The sequence below is a fragment of the Callorhinus ursinus genome, unplaced genomic scaffold (genome assembly GCF_003265705.2).
Source record: "Callorhinus ursinus isolate GAN/ISIS: 27379988/994484 unplaced genomic scaffold, GSC_fseal_2.0 scaffold4, whole genome shotgun sequence".
In the NCBI taxonomy this organism is placed as follows: Eukaryota; Metazoa; Chordata; class Mammalia; order Carnivora; family Otariidae; genus Callorhinus; species Callorhinus ursinus.
Window position 1 is genome coordinate 147,384,203 of NW_027397066.1, and position 17,968 is coordinate 147,402,170.

The following is a 17,968-nucleotide window of genomic DNA, read 5'->3' on the forward strand; positions in this document are numbered from 1 at the left end:
GTGTGTGTGTGTGTGTGTGTGTGTGTGTGTGTGTGTGTGTGTGTGTGTTGCGGTGCTACCCACTAGGCCAGGGGTGTTCTTCTGGACTGGACTGACACAATAACAAATGTTCGTTATGCCTGGATAATCAGACTCCAAACTGGATATTGTGTACAATAGCCTCATCAATAGGTCAATTTTTTTTAATTAAAATGCCCAATATTTTCTCTTCTCCATATTCTGGAAATCTTAGGTTTATAGTTTGTAAGAAAACCGTAATTTAAGGGAGAAATTACAACCATTTGTCTTTCCGAAGATACTGCTGTCCGTAGGTACCAGAGTGCCCTTAAGTTGAAGAGAAACCAGAGAAGGCATCTTTTTTTGTCCCTCATTTCTGTTCCAGACACAATTGGCTCAGGACACTGGAGTCAATGAAATCTGCCCTCGTGACCTGAGAATCGTTTTTAGGCAGCCCCCTTCCTCCTGGCTCTCATCCCCTGGCCTTTGCAGGCTCCTCATTCCCTCACACTTGAGCCCCAGCAAGATTAGTAAAGAAGGACCGAGTTGACCAGGTACCGTCATTTAGAATTCATGTGACTGTAGGTGATCATTCTCTCCCCGGAGGAAGAGTTCTAATACTCATCCCATTTAGCAGTAACAGAACATTTTAAAAGGACTTTTGTGATATCGTGGAATTATAGTTAAAGCCTCCAAACTGGAGGCTTTGTTTACTTATCAGTGGATAACAAAAACGTGTTCTTGCCACAGAGAGATGCTAAATATCTATGAGAGAGGGAGGAGTCTGCTTCTCCAGCCCCCAATTTAAGAGAAAAGGTCCCCCAGGGAACCCCTTCAAGGCATTGAGGAGAGGTATTACCCTCTCTTAGATCCTGCTGGGTTCTAGAAAAGCATCTGCCCACTCCAGGTTACCTCTGGATTGGAGAATGTAAGTGTTTCCAGAAGAGTGTCACCTGGCCCCGGAGCACGGAAGCACAGGTAAAGACCGGCTGGTGTCTGGTCTTGTGTGGAGCTGTCCGATGGCTGGTGTGCAGGTGGAGCTGCCTGTGACACCAGGATAAGATTGGACAAGCCTGTGCTTTAGCTACTTTTGCCATTTGTCAGGGCGAGGATCGGAAGATTTCACATGGGTCGAGTGGGTAAAGAACCAGGCTTGCAATTTCTTTGAGGTACTCTATCCAAGAAAACTGCCTGCCAAGGAGAGAAAGACATGGGTTGCACTTCCAACACAGGAGTTAAGGGAGGTGGTCCCAAGAGATCAGTCTGGTATCAGTAGAGCAACCCTCGTCCTAGTGGGTAACACCCCCTACATGCGCGCACACACACACACACGCACACACACATGCGCACACACATGCATCTGGAAGGGGGCCAGTGTTTGGGCATCTACCACGACAGAAGGAACCCAACAAACGAGGGAGACCTACAAACAGTACCAACTATGTACCAGCTGGCCGGGGCCATTGGTCCTTTTCCTCTGATCCTTCCTTGTCCAACCCTGGAAAAGCCAGAAGCAAAGTGAAGAGAGAAGGTGAAACGGGGAGAATGCTAAGACAGTGCTCTCTATCTTCTTCACGGCTTGTTCCAGAACCACCAGTGAGACCTATGTTGAGGATAAAGAAGGAAGAAGCTTTAAAATGAATGAAAACTTAAAGCTTATATTTCTGATTGAATAAGTATTTTTTTGCACCTGAAGAAGAAACTGCTCTTCTGCCTGAATTCATCTATAGCCAAAGATCTGGGACCTGTTCAAGATGTGACAGAAAGACAGGGAAGATGACCTGTCAAAAAGTGCTTGAAAGCAGTCATAAAGTGGTTTCCTGATTGTTCATACAAAGTTCACACTGATCGATAAATTGTCTGTGCTGCATTTCATCTTTAATTATGTAATGAATGGCTTTTCTCTTGGTAAAGGAATTTATAGCAGAGTGAACATGTGGGAGGATTGATTACTCACAAAATAATAATGTGATGACAATTACTTCACATAACCTGGTGCTAGAAAACTCAAGCTGGGGTTTGTTGCCGCTTGATTTGGACCTTGGAGGACTAAGGAATCCTGAGAAGGTAGAGGAGGAAGATGAAGGCATTCCAGCTATAGGCAATATCATGAGTAGAGCCATGGAGACAGGTCCAGGGAAAGAAGAATGACCCTGTTAGATCCGAGGGTTATCGCCACAGGGAGCTGTTGTCGGTGTCAAAACCAAAATCATAGTGTGGAGTCCACATATGGTATAATTAAATCTAATCTTAAAACTTCAGATTTGATTCTTTAAATAAAACCCACAGGAGGTTTTTGAGCAGCAGACTGTACTATCTTATCTGTGTTTTTAGGAAAATAACTCTGGTGACAAGGCACAGAGTCCAGGATAGTTGGAGTCGAAAGAAACTAAATGTACTTAGATTGGTCAAGAGGTGAATACAGTGTAATGAGAGACAAAATTATGTCTGTGGCTCTAGAAATGGAAGGAATGAGAGTAAGAAATAAGTTCAAGGTAAGGTAGACAGAAGTGATCATGACTTCCTTGCATAGACTTCTCTCCATGAATAAATGACTTCAGAAATAACCTCATTCATTGGGAAAACCTAGGATCTCAAAGGGCCAGCTATGCTCTGGTAACTCCCCCAGAACTCAGGTAGGCTAATGATGAGTCAACTCTACCTAGAGTGAGGCCTTGATAGTTGGGGCCACTATTCCCTCAGGGATAATGGGGTCACCTCTCCCCGCACCCCAGCAGTGCCAAGAACAGAAACAAGTGTCTCCCTCCTCCAGCCCCCAAAAGGACAGGAGAGGATCTCTACTCCAGTTCCTGGTTACCAGGTAGACAGTGGAAGGCTGCCCCACTTCATTCAGCACACCCCTTCAGTACTTTTGCAGTGATGTACAGAAAAGAGAACTTGTTGGAATGAATTTTGCTTTGATAAATTTTCCCTCACCTGGAGAAATTCCTGTGACTACCACAACCAGAGAAGAGCATGATCTCACAAGATGTCAGTTTTCATAAACTCCTCAGTGGATAACCTTATGGGGACTGGGGAAGTCTCCTAAGTATTCTTCAAAAATAAAACTATGACTTTATGCTGTGCCTTCTCCAAAGCCCGATTATATCAGCCTGTGTTTGGGCAATGACTGTCGGTTACCCTTGCAAAGGTTTCCTATGAGTTGTGGCAGTTAGATCAAATTGGATACAGAAGCCCAGACATCCTGAAGAGGAGAAAAATCAATGTAAATAAATGTAATTTCTAAATAAAATATGCTTTTACCTAATTGAAAAGTCATTATCAATTAGTCAAATACAATTTTAATCAGACATGAATGATTGAGGAATTCTGTATTCAGAGGAATAACACAGGTTGGCATTTTAAAATCCTCATGTCTCATGCCATTAGCCTTGAAACCCTTTTACCAGGTAACTGAGGTGTGAGTTTTAATTCCCAATATCAAACCAAGAATAAAATTATTTTAATTATGGTCAACTGAGTAAGGAACATTGACGGTCTAATTGCTAAGCAGTAATTCTGTATTCTGTCCCTGGGAGACAATACCTGAGCCAAGTACTTCAATAATTCATTAAAGCACTTCCCTGTGCATCAATTAGCAAATCATGTGCCTTGATTACTTTACTTAGGGAAAGTTACCCTTGTGAAAAAGACTTTTGCCAATCATCAAAACATGGGGAAAAAAACCTCTAACCTATTCTACATTTTATTTTTATAGGAAGAGTATAAAATCTCACAATAGCTCTGCTATCTAGGGTGCAAATGCCAAACCCAATATGCGAGATATTTACAAGGGGCGCAAGCCCGACTAACTTTATGCAGAACTATGAGGTAGGTAGGTTTGGGGTCCTTACCTTCCTAATTTTTGTTTTAGGCAGTAGTTTATTGTAAAGAATTGCTTCAATTTCCTTTGAATATCAAAACATTTCTGCTCCAGGATCACATTTTATCATCTCTATGTCCCCATGTTGGTAAACCAAATGCTTTGAATATATAGAGCAGATCATAAATTGATGCTTTTTCCATGCCATTTGTGACTTTGACAATCTACAGTTTTGTTGTGTTTGTATTGTTTTACCCAAAATATCAAAGCAAAAAAAAATATTATGAAAAAGAGAGGAAAAGCAAATGAATAAATACAAAAATAAGGGTCCCTAGATGGAAAAGAAAAACCTCAAAGGATATTTCCCTACATACACAGAGAAGGCATTTCATAAATATTTGCTGGTTGGTAAGTCTATAAGAGATGAGAGCAAAATAAGAAACAAAAACCCACATTTCAACTTAGACTGACCCAAAGTTTGTGCCCACACTGCCAAATACAAGGAGCAGCATTCACTCAATGTGAAATTTAACTCTTCCTGTTCTAATTCTGATAAAGGTAATTCTAAGCAGAGAATTGCTGGATTAACGACAGCTAAGGCAATAGAAATGAGGAAAGGATGATCTGCGATTGAATAATCAAACTTGAAGAGCTGAAAGCTATCTTCCTGGGGCTTACTAACTCAAAATAACGAGAACACTGAGTGCATTACCCTCAATAGTTATTTTCATTATCAACACTCTTCTTGAGGGGCACCTGGGTGGCTCAGTCGGTTGAGCGTCAGACTCTTGATCTGAGCTAAGGTCATGATCTCAGGGTCATGGGATCAAGGCTCCACACTCAGTTCAGAATCTGCTCGGGATTCTCTCTCTCCCCCTCTCCTTCTGCCCTTCCTCTGGCTCTTTCTCTCTCTCTCTAAGATAAGTAAATAAATAAAATCTTTAAAAAACACACACACACACTCTTCTTGATACTTTGGTTTTGAACGGATTCTAAGGTCCGAGGTTGATACCAGAATTGAGTGCAAGGCTAATGCATCTCAGTGCATCTGCACTTTATTATTATTATTCTCTATCTACTATTGCAAGGAATGCCTCCAAAACAGGAACTTGACCTAGTAGACATTTGTCAGGATGTGTTTGTGCAGCATGGAAACATACTCCCTATATTTGGAAGTCTCAAGGTGGGGGCCAGGGGACCAGTGAGGGCAGGGGAGGCAAGCCCTGAGTTCTGCCTCGTCTCCTCCCACTTCCCATAGAGTACTGCAATCCAGTTGAGGTCAATAACATTTTCTTTGAATCTTGAAGGAATGGGTCATGGGCTTAGAGACAGACAAAGATTATTCACGGTGTCAGTGAAGTCAGGAGCCCAGCAACACGGCAGCAAGTGTCCAGGTGAGCAGGGTCCAGCATGCCGTGGTGTGACCACAGGGGCGTGCCCAAGGTCCCTGTCCTATGCAGCTGTTCTTTTTTTTTTTAATTTTTTATTGTTATGTTAATCAGCACACATTACATCATTAGTTTTTGGTGCAGTGTTCCATGATTCATTGTTTGTTCATAACACCCAGTGCTCCATGCAGTACATGCCCTCTTTAATACCCATCACCAGGCTAACCCATCCCCCCACCCCCCTCCCCTCTAGAACCCTCAGTGTGTTTTTCAGAGTCCATCGTCTCTCATGGTTCGTCTCCCCCTCTGACATACTCCCCTTTTCTTCCTCTCCTGTTATCTTCTTCTTTTTCTTTTTTCTTAAAATATGTCTATGCAGCTGTTCTTGTTGGGGAGCTGGGTCTTGGCCACAACTAAACTCTTGTCCTTCACCTGTTTTCTACACCTGAACAATTCTGTTGAGCCACCTGAGATCCTTCTAACAAAAATTTCTCTCTTAAGTTTCTTTTGCTTGCAGCCAAATTTCTGTTTTTATAAGGAGAGTAAAATACAATTTTTGAAAGTATAATTTTCTGGGAAGAGAGGCAGTTTCGAACACAAAGATTAGACACAACAGTTCAGAAACCGCTGGCTTTTTCTCATATCTCACTCCTCCCTACTTACAATGCTTTCTTCTGATGTATATAAATAACTCCTATAGTCACACAAGGCTCTAGTAAAATCTTGTTTATGCTTTTGAAAAATACTCTGCCAGCCTAAGTATAATAAAAAGTACTCATTAAATTTGGGATTTAGAGAAATTTACAGGAAATCATGTTAACTCGTCACCAGAAGGAATAAATCAGTGGGGGGAGGGGAGGGGAGAATGTGAAATTAGATTACCCAACAAGAGAATCTGTCAATTGATGAAGGTATTCTTGACCAGCGTAGTGTTTGTTTCACTATACATGCTAAAAAAGACCAACTGGCTTTTTTCATTTTGAGGTAGTTACTGCGGATTGGCCAGATAGTTCATAATAGAATATTACCAGTGAAGGTTCAGTTTGGCTTTGATAAAAAGGTGTGAATGCACTGATGTGGAAAGTATGCAACACACAGCCCGTGGGAAATATTCCAAGGTCACAGGTCTGAGCTGAGACATGGCAGCCATAACACGTTCATGGCCAGAGTGATGACACCTGATATTTCGTGAAGGATGTAAGGAGTGAAGAATCAGAGACTACTTGAAGTTGCCAACCTAATTCTCAGAGAATATTAAATGTATGTTATACCAGTGACAGCCTGGAATTCTAATATACTATGCCTGTAGTGTCTGGTAATCACTATGACCTTAAAATTAATTCTCTTATTTTCCTAAGTGTCCTGATTAAACTATGAGCCATTGTAGAGTCATAGGAACATAGAAGAAGGAAGACAGTGAAGGACTTGCTGCTCCTTTCTGTAAGTGGACACCCCTCAGCTCTTGCTCCCTTCAAGGACTGCCCTTCAAGACATGCTCTCTCCAGGGCAGCCCACATCCAACCACTGACAAAAGGCATGACCTTATTCCCATAAATGGTTGTTCTGAGACTCAGTTTCCAACGTATGTTGGAAAGGGTCCCCACACCTCCAATAAGCAATTCCAGACACCAGCAGGGTGTCCTAGAATTCAACTCAATTCCGACATTATCTACCCAGAGACAGCATCAGATTCCACAGGCTTAGGGCTCAGTCCTACAAGATTGCCCCCTGCCTCCCCGCTTCAGATGCCAGGCAGAAGCCAGGTTGTTACCAGTCCTTCTGACGACTAGCTATAAATCAGAGGTTCCTATGGTACCTTCTTCCTGGGTCTGATTAATTTGATAGAGTGGCTCATAGAACTCAGAGAAACATGTCACTTACTAGATCACTGGTTTATTATAAAAGAACAGCCAGATGGAAGAGATGCATAGGCTAAGGTACGGGGGGAGGGCATGGAGCTTCCTTGTCTTCGTCAGGAATGCCACTATCCCCAGATCTCCATGTGTTCACCAACTCAGAAGTTCTTCAAACCCTGTCCTTTTGAGTTTTTATGGAGGCTTCATTACATAGGCATGACTGATGAAATCATTGGCCAGAATCTGCTTCCTGGAGAACTCAAGCGGGCAACACTTCTTGAATGAATTTTTTTAATGAACTATGGCCCTTGCTTTCTTGCATTAGAACATGACCTTCAGGAATATGCTACTGGAGACTGCATTAAGTAGAAGAAGAATAAAATTGATAGTGAAGACCTACCTAAGATTTACCCTGTGCCAGGCACAGTTGCAAAGATTCTATATGTATCAGCTCATTTAAACCTTATGGTGATGGTGAAAGCGAGTAGTATTATTAATCCTTTTCAACTCATGAGTGATGGGAATAACAGGACAATCAAATATCTTGCTCAAGGTCACATAGCTATTAAATGACTCCCAACCAGTGGAGCTCCAAGGTGTGGTCTCTCTCTCTTTTTTTTTTTTTAAGATTTTTTTATTTATTTGAGAGAGAGCAAGTGTACAGAGAGAGAGTGAGAGGGAGAAGCAGACTCCCCACTGAGCAGGGAGCCCATCGCAGGGCTGGATCCCAGGACCCTGGGATCATGACCTGAGTCGAAGGCAGATGCTTAACTGACTGAGCCACCCAGATGCCCCAAAGTGTGGTCTCTTAACCAATATCTTACATCTTTTCCCTAATTCTCTAGCATCTTAACAAATTTCACAGAATTGTTAGTAAGTACAGTGGAATTACATGTTAATTACATAATTAGATAATAAATAACACCTACCATTTGTGAACCCCTACCACATGGAGCACTGCTCGAGGCTCTTCACAGCATCAAATTATTGTCATAGTATTTCTGTGAATTAGGACAGGCTTGGTTATTCTCGTTTTACCAAAAAGAAAACAATTCATGACCAGATGTGATTTACCCAAAGTCAGAGTTCATGAGAAGCAGAGATATTCCCAAATCTATATTTTTGTCTCCAAAAGAAATTATCTCAAAGTTAACCTAGATGGTAAGATTTCTCTAAATTATGTTTAATCTATGAACTATGAATTATATGTAACCATCATTTTTAGTTGTTCCACCTTCGTGTCCAAACATGACAGAATTGTGGAAAAGAGCCTCTGACCCCTCTATCCACTAGCACAACTATAGCCGTGATCTAGAACTTTCTTTCATAAACCTAGGTTACTTGAACAGACTCATTCTCCAGGTATTCTTTTACCCGCCCCCCCTCCCGCCCACTGACGGTGTACAAGAGCACTGCCCAAATAAAAGGATCATATCCTTCAGTTTCAAGTCCAAATACTATGAATGAACTACATTATACATGTGATTCTACTTTTAGGAAGTTGATGAAAATTCTAGGATGTCCTAGTTCACACGTAGAATAACATGTCGTATTCCACTCATTAAAGACAAATTTCATTTCTAAGAGACCACTGAGGCCAGTTCAACTCGGCAAGCATTGGTATCTCCTGTGGCTAAGGTAAGAGACTGGGGAGTGTTGGCAGGGAGAGTAAGGGGTTTTCCTTTAGGTCCCTTTTTTCATGGAGGTAGAATTACATGAATTTGTTATCTCGGGAAATCCAGGGTTATAAATTCCTCCTTTTAACCTTTAAAAGGTTAAAAAAATAAAAAGACCTCTGAATCATCTTTACTACAACCAAAGTGAGCTATGAGAGGAGAACAGTGTGAACACAGAGCGGGCAACGCCAGCTCTTTGGCAACAGGAACAAACGGACAGAGAATAAGGACCTCTGCGAACCTCGCTCCTTGACTCGGGAAATGCACTCACTCTTTGTCTCTATTATTTGCTGCCTGACAATTGTTCCCAGCAGTGAAAGGCGAGCTCACCCTCTGGGAATGGGTTCAAATATAAATGACTGAGATTCTTGTCAAAGGTCCACTATGGCTGACACCCCCTCCGCCACCCCCCATCCCAAGGGCACTTCATTTCCACTTTATTACTTTTTTCCCTCCAAGGGCAGGTTAAGGTCCAGAGGAAAAATGCCATTATGAATGGAGGTTCTTGATTATAGGCCAAAATTTCTGCCCTGTCTCACTTCCCACTCCCTTTACTTGCCTTCTGCCTCTTTCCAGCACTGCCCTTTCCCGCGAGTGCAGAATCCCGGCCCACTGCTCTGCGCTTGAAAGCGGCTTGGGTAATGGCTGCTGTAAGACCTTCCATGAACAACCCCTAATGAACATGTACAAACCCTGCAGAGTGGTGCCTCATTGTCCATTTATTCTGCTTTCAACAGGACAGCTGACAGCCTCCCGTTCAGAGGGAAAGAAAAGCTATAACTGCCGAGAGCCATAACATGTTTATTTTACTTTCTGTGAAAGTCAGGTTCACTCATCCAACGCTCTCTTCCATGATCTGGTGTTGTGAAAATTGCAGTCATTTGCCTTTCTCTGGAGAGTTAAAACAAAGAAACCAGTGACATCAGCCTTGCTTTTCAAAACCTCCCGAATAATAAAAATTATGGAATGCCTCACAAAAGGAATGACAAATCTCCTTGAAGTAACTCCTAATGATGCAATTCAAAAGCCATTTAAAAATAATGGTTGATGGCCTGACTGGGGAGAGACGTACTATAAAAAGATATGGCTTAAATTCTATGAAATAAAGTCTCAGTTCACTCATACTGGGCACGCTGAGCCATATAGTCCGTGACTTTCTGCCAGATAGTTAATATCCCCATTTCACAGATGACAAACTGAGGTGCAGAGACATTCAGTTATTCCTCAGGTACCCACAGCTCACGATTGGCAGATCTAGAACCCCAACTCAAATCTGCTTATAAGCTCATGTGTTTTCCAGTCTCTGCATTGGATTTTAATGACATATCAAGTGCTGTGAGGGTTTTGAGTTAAATTAATTTTTTTTCTATGGGGTGCCTGAGTGGCTCAGTCCTTTGATCCTCTGCCTTCAGCTTAGGTCATGATTCCGGAGTCCCCTGATCCAGCCCTACATCCATCTCCCTGTTAGGCAGGGAGTCTGCTTCTCCCTTTCCCTCTGCTCCACCCCCTGCTCATGCTCTCTCTTTCGCTCACTGTTTCTCAAATAAAAAAAATAAAATCTTTTTAAAAATTAATTTTTTCTAGGTTATCTTAAACCTGCTTCCTTAAAATGTCTAAAATGAGACGGTCTCTTTTCTTTGTCAGGCAAAAGGGGGACTATGTGGATGTCGGTGTATTAGAATTAACATCCTTTTAAATGAGAGGCTGATTTACCAAACACTATTTAAATTAAAAAGATCCCAAATGTGGCAATGTGCTCACTCTAGCTACCACAGGTCATTTATGCAAGCATTTCATAGACAGCTCTTTATTGCCGGTTTGTAATTAGATTCACCAGAGACTTATTAACCTCTGGGAAGAGTTATAAGTTTTGCATAAAAGCAAAACAAAGAAAAAGTGTCTTCAACCCCTAGTATGTAAAATTTAAAACAAAGATAAAATAAAAATAAAATTCACCTTATTCACAGCACATAAGAATATATTGTTTTGTTTTTTTTAAATCAGATTTCTAGGACCCAGAGATATTAACCCAATAGGCCTCACTTAGATTCTAGGGACATTTTTGTGTGTGTGCTATTCTCATGTAGACAGCTCCCCAACCACTCTTAGAAATCTTGGACCATGGGTGGGAGGGCATGGGGAGGAAGTGGGTTTCCAGATAAGAGTTGCAATTTGGAATTTGCAAGATGAGACAAAGTCACCCTCCATGAGTACCTTTGAATAGGAGCATTGTTAGCAGTAATATATAATTAAGCTCTGCCTTCAAAACTCATGGCGTGATAATAATTTAGTGGATAATAATTTGACTAGCTTCTGGTTTGATGTCTCTTCTTTGCCTCTAACTATTTGTAGTTATAATAAAACCTCATTAATAAAACCCATCAGTGGACTGAAGTGAATCTCTAAACTATTAAAAAATGATTTGTGAAAACAATGAGATTTTTTTTTGACCGTTAAGTTAGCAAAGGGTTTTTTTAATGTTAATTTTCAGTACAAGGGAAGCAGGCAAGTTCATATATTACCTGTTGGAATGTAAATTTATGTAATGTTTCAATCATTCTTGACAATAATTTGGAAACAATAACTAAATTTTTCAAAATGATCGTATTTGGGTCAGCAATACAAGTTCCATCCTGAGGAAAGTGTACGCAAAGATTTATAAAAAAATGTGCTTATGAAAGTAGAAATTTTGGAACAACCATAATGTCCACAAACAGGGAAATAAATAAGTAAATTACGATATATTCAAATGATGAAATAGGTTAAATCTCTTTTAAAATGTCTTTTTTTTAAGGATTTTATTTATTTATTTGACAGAGAGAAAGACAGCGAGAGCAGGAACACAAGCAGGGGGAGTGGGAGAGGGAGAAGCAGGCTTCCCGCTGAGTAGGGAGCCTGATGCAGGGGCTCGATTCCAGGACCCTGGGATCCTGACCTGAGCCGAAGGCAGACGCTTAACGACTGAGCCACCCAGGTGCCCCTCTTCTAAAACGTCTTATAAGAGTTTAAAATAATATGGAAAAAACGCTTTTCATGAAAAGTTAATTCTTTAAAATCATCTTAAATTATCTATGGTATGACTTCTCAACTAGTTAAACAAACAAACAAAAAGCACCTAGAAAAGAGGTCAGAAAGAAATATTTTGAAGTGTTAAAAACAATTCTCTTTGAAAGGTGAGACTGTGAATAATTGGTATTTTGTTTTTGTACTTTTCAGGTTTTCCATGGTAAAAAATATATCTTTTATAATTTTATAAGTAATTTTCTTAAAAGAACATTTCGCTTTCTTTTTTTTAATTGAGGTATAACTGACATATAACGTATTAGTTTCAGGTGTCCAATATAATGATTTTATATTTACAAATATTGCAAAATGATCACCATAACTGTACTTAACATCCGTTTTGCTTTCTTTTTAATGTAACATAGGCCACAGTTACAGATTTACTCCTAGGGACACCAAAATAAATGAAGAGAAAATATTGCTTCTTTACTTTTTTTGCCTTACAAAATGGCAGGTGGTTTCCCTTAGAAGGATCAGAGAGCACCCAAGAAAGAAACCAGTCTTGATGTTACCTCATCTCAGAAGGGGGATTCATCACCTCTATTACCTCTATTCTATTCATTAATTCAGTGACTAAATCTAGCTGTCACTCGGGGGTGAGCGGGTCATACACCAGCATGAAGGCCAGGGTGCAGTGACCATTGGGAGTCTTCTTAGAGGCTCTTGACCTCCAAAGAGTGCAAGAGTAAAGTCCCCAGTGGTAATGGGGGAAAGGTGCTGTCTTCTGCCAAACAGAAAGTCTGGACAGTGGCTTCCCCAGTGGGTATTTCTCTATTGCGCATATAAACGGTTATCGGTTATAAATGCTCAGACTCATCCAATGTCCCTTTCAACCGAGCTCTGGCCCCCCAGTGCCGATGCTGGAGTTGCTGCTGCCCAGGGAGGGGAGCACATGTGTTTCTGGTATCTTCCATTGGCATTTGGAATGCATTTTCCTAGAGAAAAAAATTATTATAAATAATCAGTGTGCTCCCAGGCCAACGACTGGAAGCCTATTTAATACAGACCTTAAACATTTAAAACTTTAAAGGAAGGTGAACCTTAGAAAATATAATAATGCTATTTTAACAACATCAAATTTGATAACATAATTATTCTATGGGAAAATACGTTTTGGGTTCTAAGCAACCGATTTACAGACATTAGGAACATAATCAGAAGTTTATTACCAGTCCTCTACATATATACATGTAACATGGTTGTATGCCTTTTTGGAATAATTTCCAAGATCCATGCTGAAAATTCTGAAACCCATAAAATAATTAGGACGATGGTTAGTTGAATCCCAAAATAATTAATACTAAAAGAGTATTATTTAACAATAACAGTAATGGATTTTTCTGTCATGTGGAAAAGTGAGCCTATCCTATATAGTGGATTTCAGTTTGTTGTTTTAATAACAGTGATCATGTGAAATTACTAGTCTAGTAACGCTAGTGGACCTCTGCAATAAACCTTTCAGTTATAAAGAAGGAGTTGAGAGTATTACTATCATCATTGCTAATTTAGGGATCAATACCACATAATGTATTTGCCTATAACAGTGCCACGTGCACTATGAGGCTTTAATAATTGATGAGAAGGAAATTTTGAACGTTAATATTCCTGATAAATCCAATCCCAAATATAATACTGACTACACCAATTTTTAGGACTTTCATGCTGCTTATATAACCATTACCTTAACAAGATGTAATTTCTTCTGTCTTACAATGTAAGATTCCCCCCTCCTTTCCTTCCTTCATTTCTCCCTCTTCTTTTATACAGCTCCTAGCTTAGATACCTACACACTGAAAACAATTCTGCAAATATAAGTCACAATCACCTTTTTACTTATTGGCATGGAAGGGCAGTAACAAAGGGATTGCATTTTCTTTTGCCCTATAGCTTTACAGTAGCAGCTTGACCTACAGCAACTATGATCCAAACTTTATTTCAGAAGTAGGTTATTTTGAGAGTGAACATGCTGTTGCATCTCCCTTAAGGAATTTGTTTGAGATAAATCTATCAAGCTTATTTGAGTTCTTACCAACTGTCTTAACCTCAAATGTATGTTTTTTCTTTCTTTTTTCCTCTTTGGATCTAGCAACACATTCTATTCCATAGAGGTCTCTAAAAATGAAATATTCATATTTTAATATTTCTCCCAGCCCAGGTAGACAGTTAAGATATATGAACAAATGAGAAATTTGTATGTTTTCAATTTTTTTGTGAACAATCAATGAATTTGCTTGTTGTGGGTGTGTTTGTGTGCATGTATGCATAACAATATATTTATTATGATTATTCTATTCTAAGCTACTCCCTTTGTTGGGACACTTAATCCTACTGCAGTTATTTAAATTGCTATATTACTCCCAGAGGATGTGATAGATAGATTCAATCTGCAAATGCTTACTGAGTTCCTGTGTGGGCCAGGCACTAGTCTCAGTATTGGAGTGGATGACCAAAGGAAGTGTTCTCTGCGCTCATTCAATTTTCAGTCTAATGAAGATGGACATTAATTTGATAGTCACACAAATGTCTTTTCAAAGGCTCTCGCTTTTTTTAAGGCTATAAAGACATCTGCATAAATCAATTTCTAAACTTATAAATCATGGAGGATCTCCAAGCTTCCGGGAAGAAGGTTTGATAGGGGAACTTAGAATTGGATTTTCACATCTTCCAGCTTTCTTCCTCCACCAGCCATTAAGTGTGGGAGCTACTCAAGGCTCAATCTGAGAGACCCTCTATCTACTGACACCTCACCATCTCCCTAGGCAAGTTTGTCATGCATGTCTAGGGGCTGTAATTATCATGTATATAAAGGTGACACCCACATTTATATATTACTCTTTTGAACTAGGTTTCTTTGGATTAAATTGATATATCCAACTTGACATTAGGCTTCTTCCCTTGGGATATCTGTAAGTCATCTCAGTCCTTAGGATCTGTGTCTGGTATATACGATCCTGACAAACTGGTCTTCCTGCACTGCTCCAATTCCTAAATAAAGATACCACTTGGGGTGCTGGGTGGCTCAGTCATTAAGCGTCTGCCTTTCGGCTCAGGTCATGATCCCAGGGTCCTGGGATCAAGTCCCGAGTCAGGCTCCCTGCTCAGCGAGAAGCCTGCTTCTCCCTCTCCCACTCCCCCTGCTTGTGTTCCCTCTCTCGCTGTGCCTCCTTCCGTCAATTAAATAAATAAAATCTTAAAAAAAAAAAAAAGATACCACTTGTTTGCAAGCTTTTCAGGTGTGAGCTTAAATGTCGCCTTCCCAGGGCAGCCTTACCTCAAACCCCTTCCCATCATTACCTTCTTTCATAGCACCCTATGTTTCATTTTTATTGTATTGTATTTACAAGTTATGTATTTGTATGGATATTAATACTTAATACAATATATGAATATTATTATGAACCCCAAGAGTCATATGATAACTACTATTATACCCCAACAGTTCTTAGAATAGACACTTGAGAAAAACGGTAAATGAATAAATGAGTAGAACCGGGAAATTTCCCAGTTACACGGATTCAGACGCTGCTGGGATAAAGAGAACAGTTGCTAGCTCCTTGCGCTCCTTAGCAAGTAGAAGAGGTCATGTTGAGTCCAAAAGGAGTCTGGCACAATCAAGAGAGTGTAAGGGGATAATTAGAGAGTGTGACACTATCAAATGTACATTGTCAGGGCGAATTTGAGGACTCAAACTTGTCTTCCAGAAGATACAGCATTGTCCATTCTGAAAACTTTTCCGGGCTGGTCCTTTGGGTTACTGGAAGTAATAGGAAGTAAGGATTTTTCCCCAGTTGCCAACAGGAACCACTGTTAGAAATCCCTCACTTCGGTTTGCCGCTCCTGCCGAAGCTATTGGAAGATCGAGAGCAGTGGCCATCGCTGACAGGGACAGCCATGGAATTTTCCTTTCACCACGTGCTATTGAGAACGGCTGCCAGGGGGAATCATCATCCCTGGAATGGTCACCAAAGTCTGCCCCAGAAGCCACAGCTGAGGGAAATTACTGCCAAGCCACACTTCCGGGTGCCGTCTCTCCTGCAAGCAACTAACAGGAGGAAACATGAGAAAGTGAGAAGGGGGAACCATGAAGATCTTACGACCGCCCTGCACTTGGTGGGCATTTTCCTCTTCACCTGCAGGACAAAATTTTAGTACTTCCAATATATTCCTCTCTTTTGAGAAGAAAAACTATTTTTTTCCTAAGATATATTTTATTTTATCTTTTGATGTAGTGTTCCATGATTCATTGTTTGCGTATAACCCCCAGTGCTCCATGCAATATGTGCCCTCCTTAATACCCATCACCAGGCTAATCCATCCCCCCAACCCCCTCCCCTCTGAAACCCTCAGTTTGTTTCTCAGAGTCCATAGTTTCTCATGGTTCATCTCCCAACGAACCATGAGAGAAAAACTATTTTTCAAAGAAACTTGATGACAATTGAGGGCCAGAAACCCTGGAGAAGCGTTCACATGTCTTCGAGGGATATTGAACAAGAAACTAGCTCTTGGAATCACAATTGAAGGTACGCTTCAGAAAATAATGAAAGGAAGTAAAAGTTTCTCAGTTAAAATGGGGGAAAGGGATTAAAGGGACTCTGGGCATTAGTTCCGTAAATGTAAGGCTCTGTCCTATCCCCCACATAACCCCAACAGTTCCTAGTCCAAAAAAATGTTTAATGAGTGAATGGGTGAAGAAATAGGTGAATGGACAAATGGATGGTCCCTACTTATCTTAAAATATATTCAGTAAGAATAGGACACATGATTTATTTTAAGTCAACATAAATTTTAAAAATGTAATGAACAAGACAGATGTATTTCTTATATACAATATATATTTCTCAAAGTAGAGGACACATTCTATGTTTCTATGGCTTTACATAGTAAAACAATAATTTCTCTGTTTTTAGTCTTCATAGAAAATATGAAGATTGGTGGCAGAGTCTTTGTAAAGCCATTTACTTAATATTGCTGACAAGGAATCACTGAAAAGTTTTGTTTTGTTTTTTTAATTTTATTTTATTATGTTATGTTAATCACCATACATTACATCATTAGTTTTTGATGTGTGTTCCATGATTCATTGTTTGCGTATAACACCCAGTGCTCCATTCAGTACGTGCCCTCTTTAATGCCCATCACCAGGCTAACCCAACCCCCCACTCCCCTCCCCTCTAGAACCCTCAGTTTGTTTCTCAGAGTCCATAGTCTCTCAGAATCATTGAAAATTTAAAAAGAAAATAAATTAGATGCAGCATGCAGGTGTGGTTTGGAATGTGGTGAGGGAGAAATGAGCCATATACTGTTGTTTAAAATCTCCAAGGATTTGGGAAAAAATCTCATTTAACTCCTTCCTGGAATGGTGCTACCCCTTAAAACTTTTCTTCTTTCTACTATGCAAAGCAGCCTTCAGATCGGAACCTGGATTAATCTCCCTTGTTATGTTCGTGTTTGGGGATTTTTGTGGATGAAAAAGAACAGTCTGTGGAAGCTTAGAAGATGAAAAGAATGGGAGTTGCCCACATGAATAAGGTATCAGACAGAGGCTAAATTTGTTCTCTTTACCCTCACCTGACATCACAGTGAGTCATCCTTGGAATTTTGAGTAGGACAAGAGATATTTAAGATTACTAGTCTTTTAGCATTTTCTTTAGAAAGATGGGATGACAATTAACCTCAGGGAAATATGATTGAATTAGAGGTTCAGAAACTTTGGATTGGACTCAAGTCAACATAGAGAACTTATATAGCATCTATAAAGCAGGATAACTATAGACTTTGCTTAACAAAAGAGTCCAGAATCAATAGGGTAGTGATAACTTCTCTTAAAATCTTGGATTGTATACAAGTTAGTTCAACAATTACAAATAAAGATGCGTGTTTCACTTAACTAACAAAAATCAAGAACCTCTTTTAAGGCCAGGATCACATATTTATCATAATTTGGATAGGCATTGCCACAAGCCAGACTGTCTCCACAGCAATGGGGTAGTTCAGAATGCAGAGAAAATGAGAGGAAGTTGGGCAATGACTTAGTTATAGGATCGGTCACAAGTCTAGTTTAGTGTCCAAAGGGGCAAAGCACACTCTGATTCTCACCTGCTGTGGTATCCAAAAGGACTTATCTTGTCAGGGGTAGGAAGAGATGGTTGACTCACAGCAGCATGA

At 40.2% G+C, this 17,968-nt stretch overlaps 1 protein-coding gene across 1 annotated transcript in view; it reads left to right on the top strand.

Moving 5' to 3' along the window:
• GALNTL6 (polypeptide N-acetylgalactosaminyltransferase like 6) overlaps nt 1–17,968 on the top strand; it is a 1,233,119-nt gene that overhangs the window by 1,064,727 nt on the left and 150,424 nt on the right. The gene's annotated exons all lie outside the window — the stretch shown is intronic.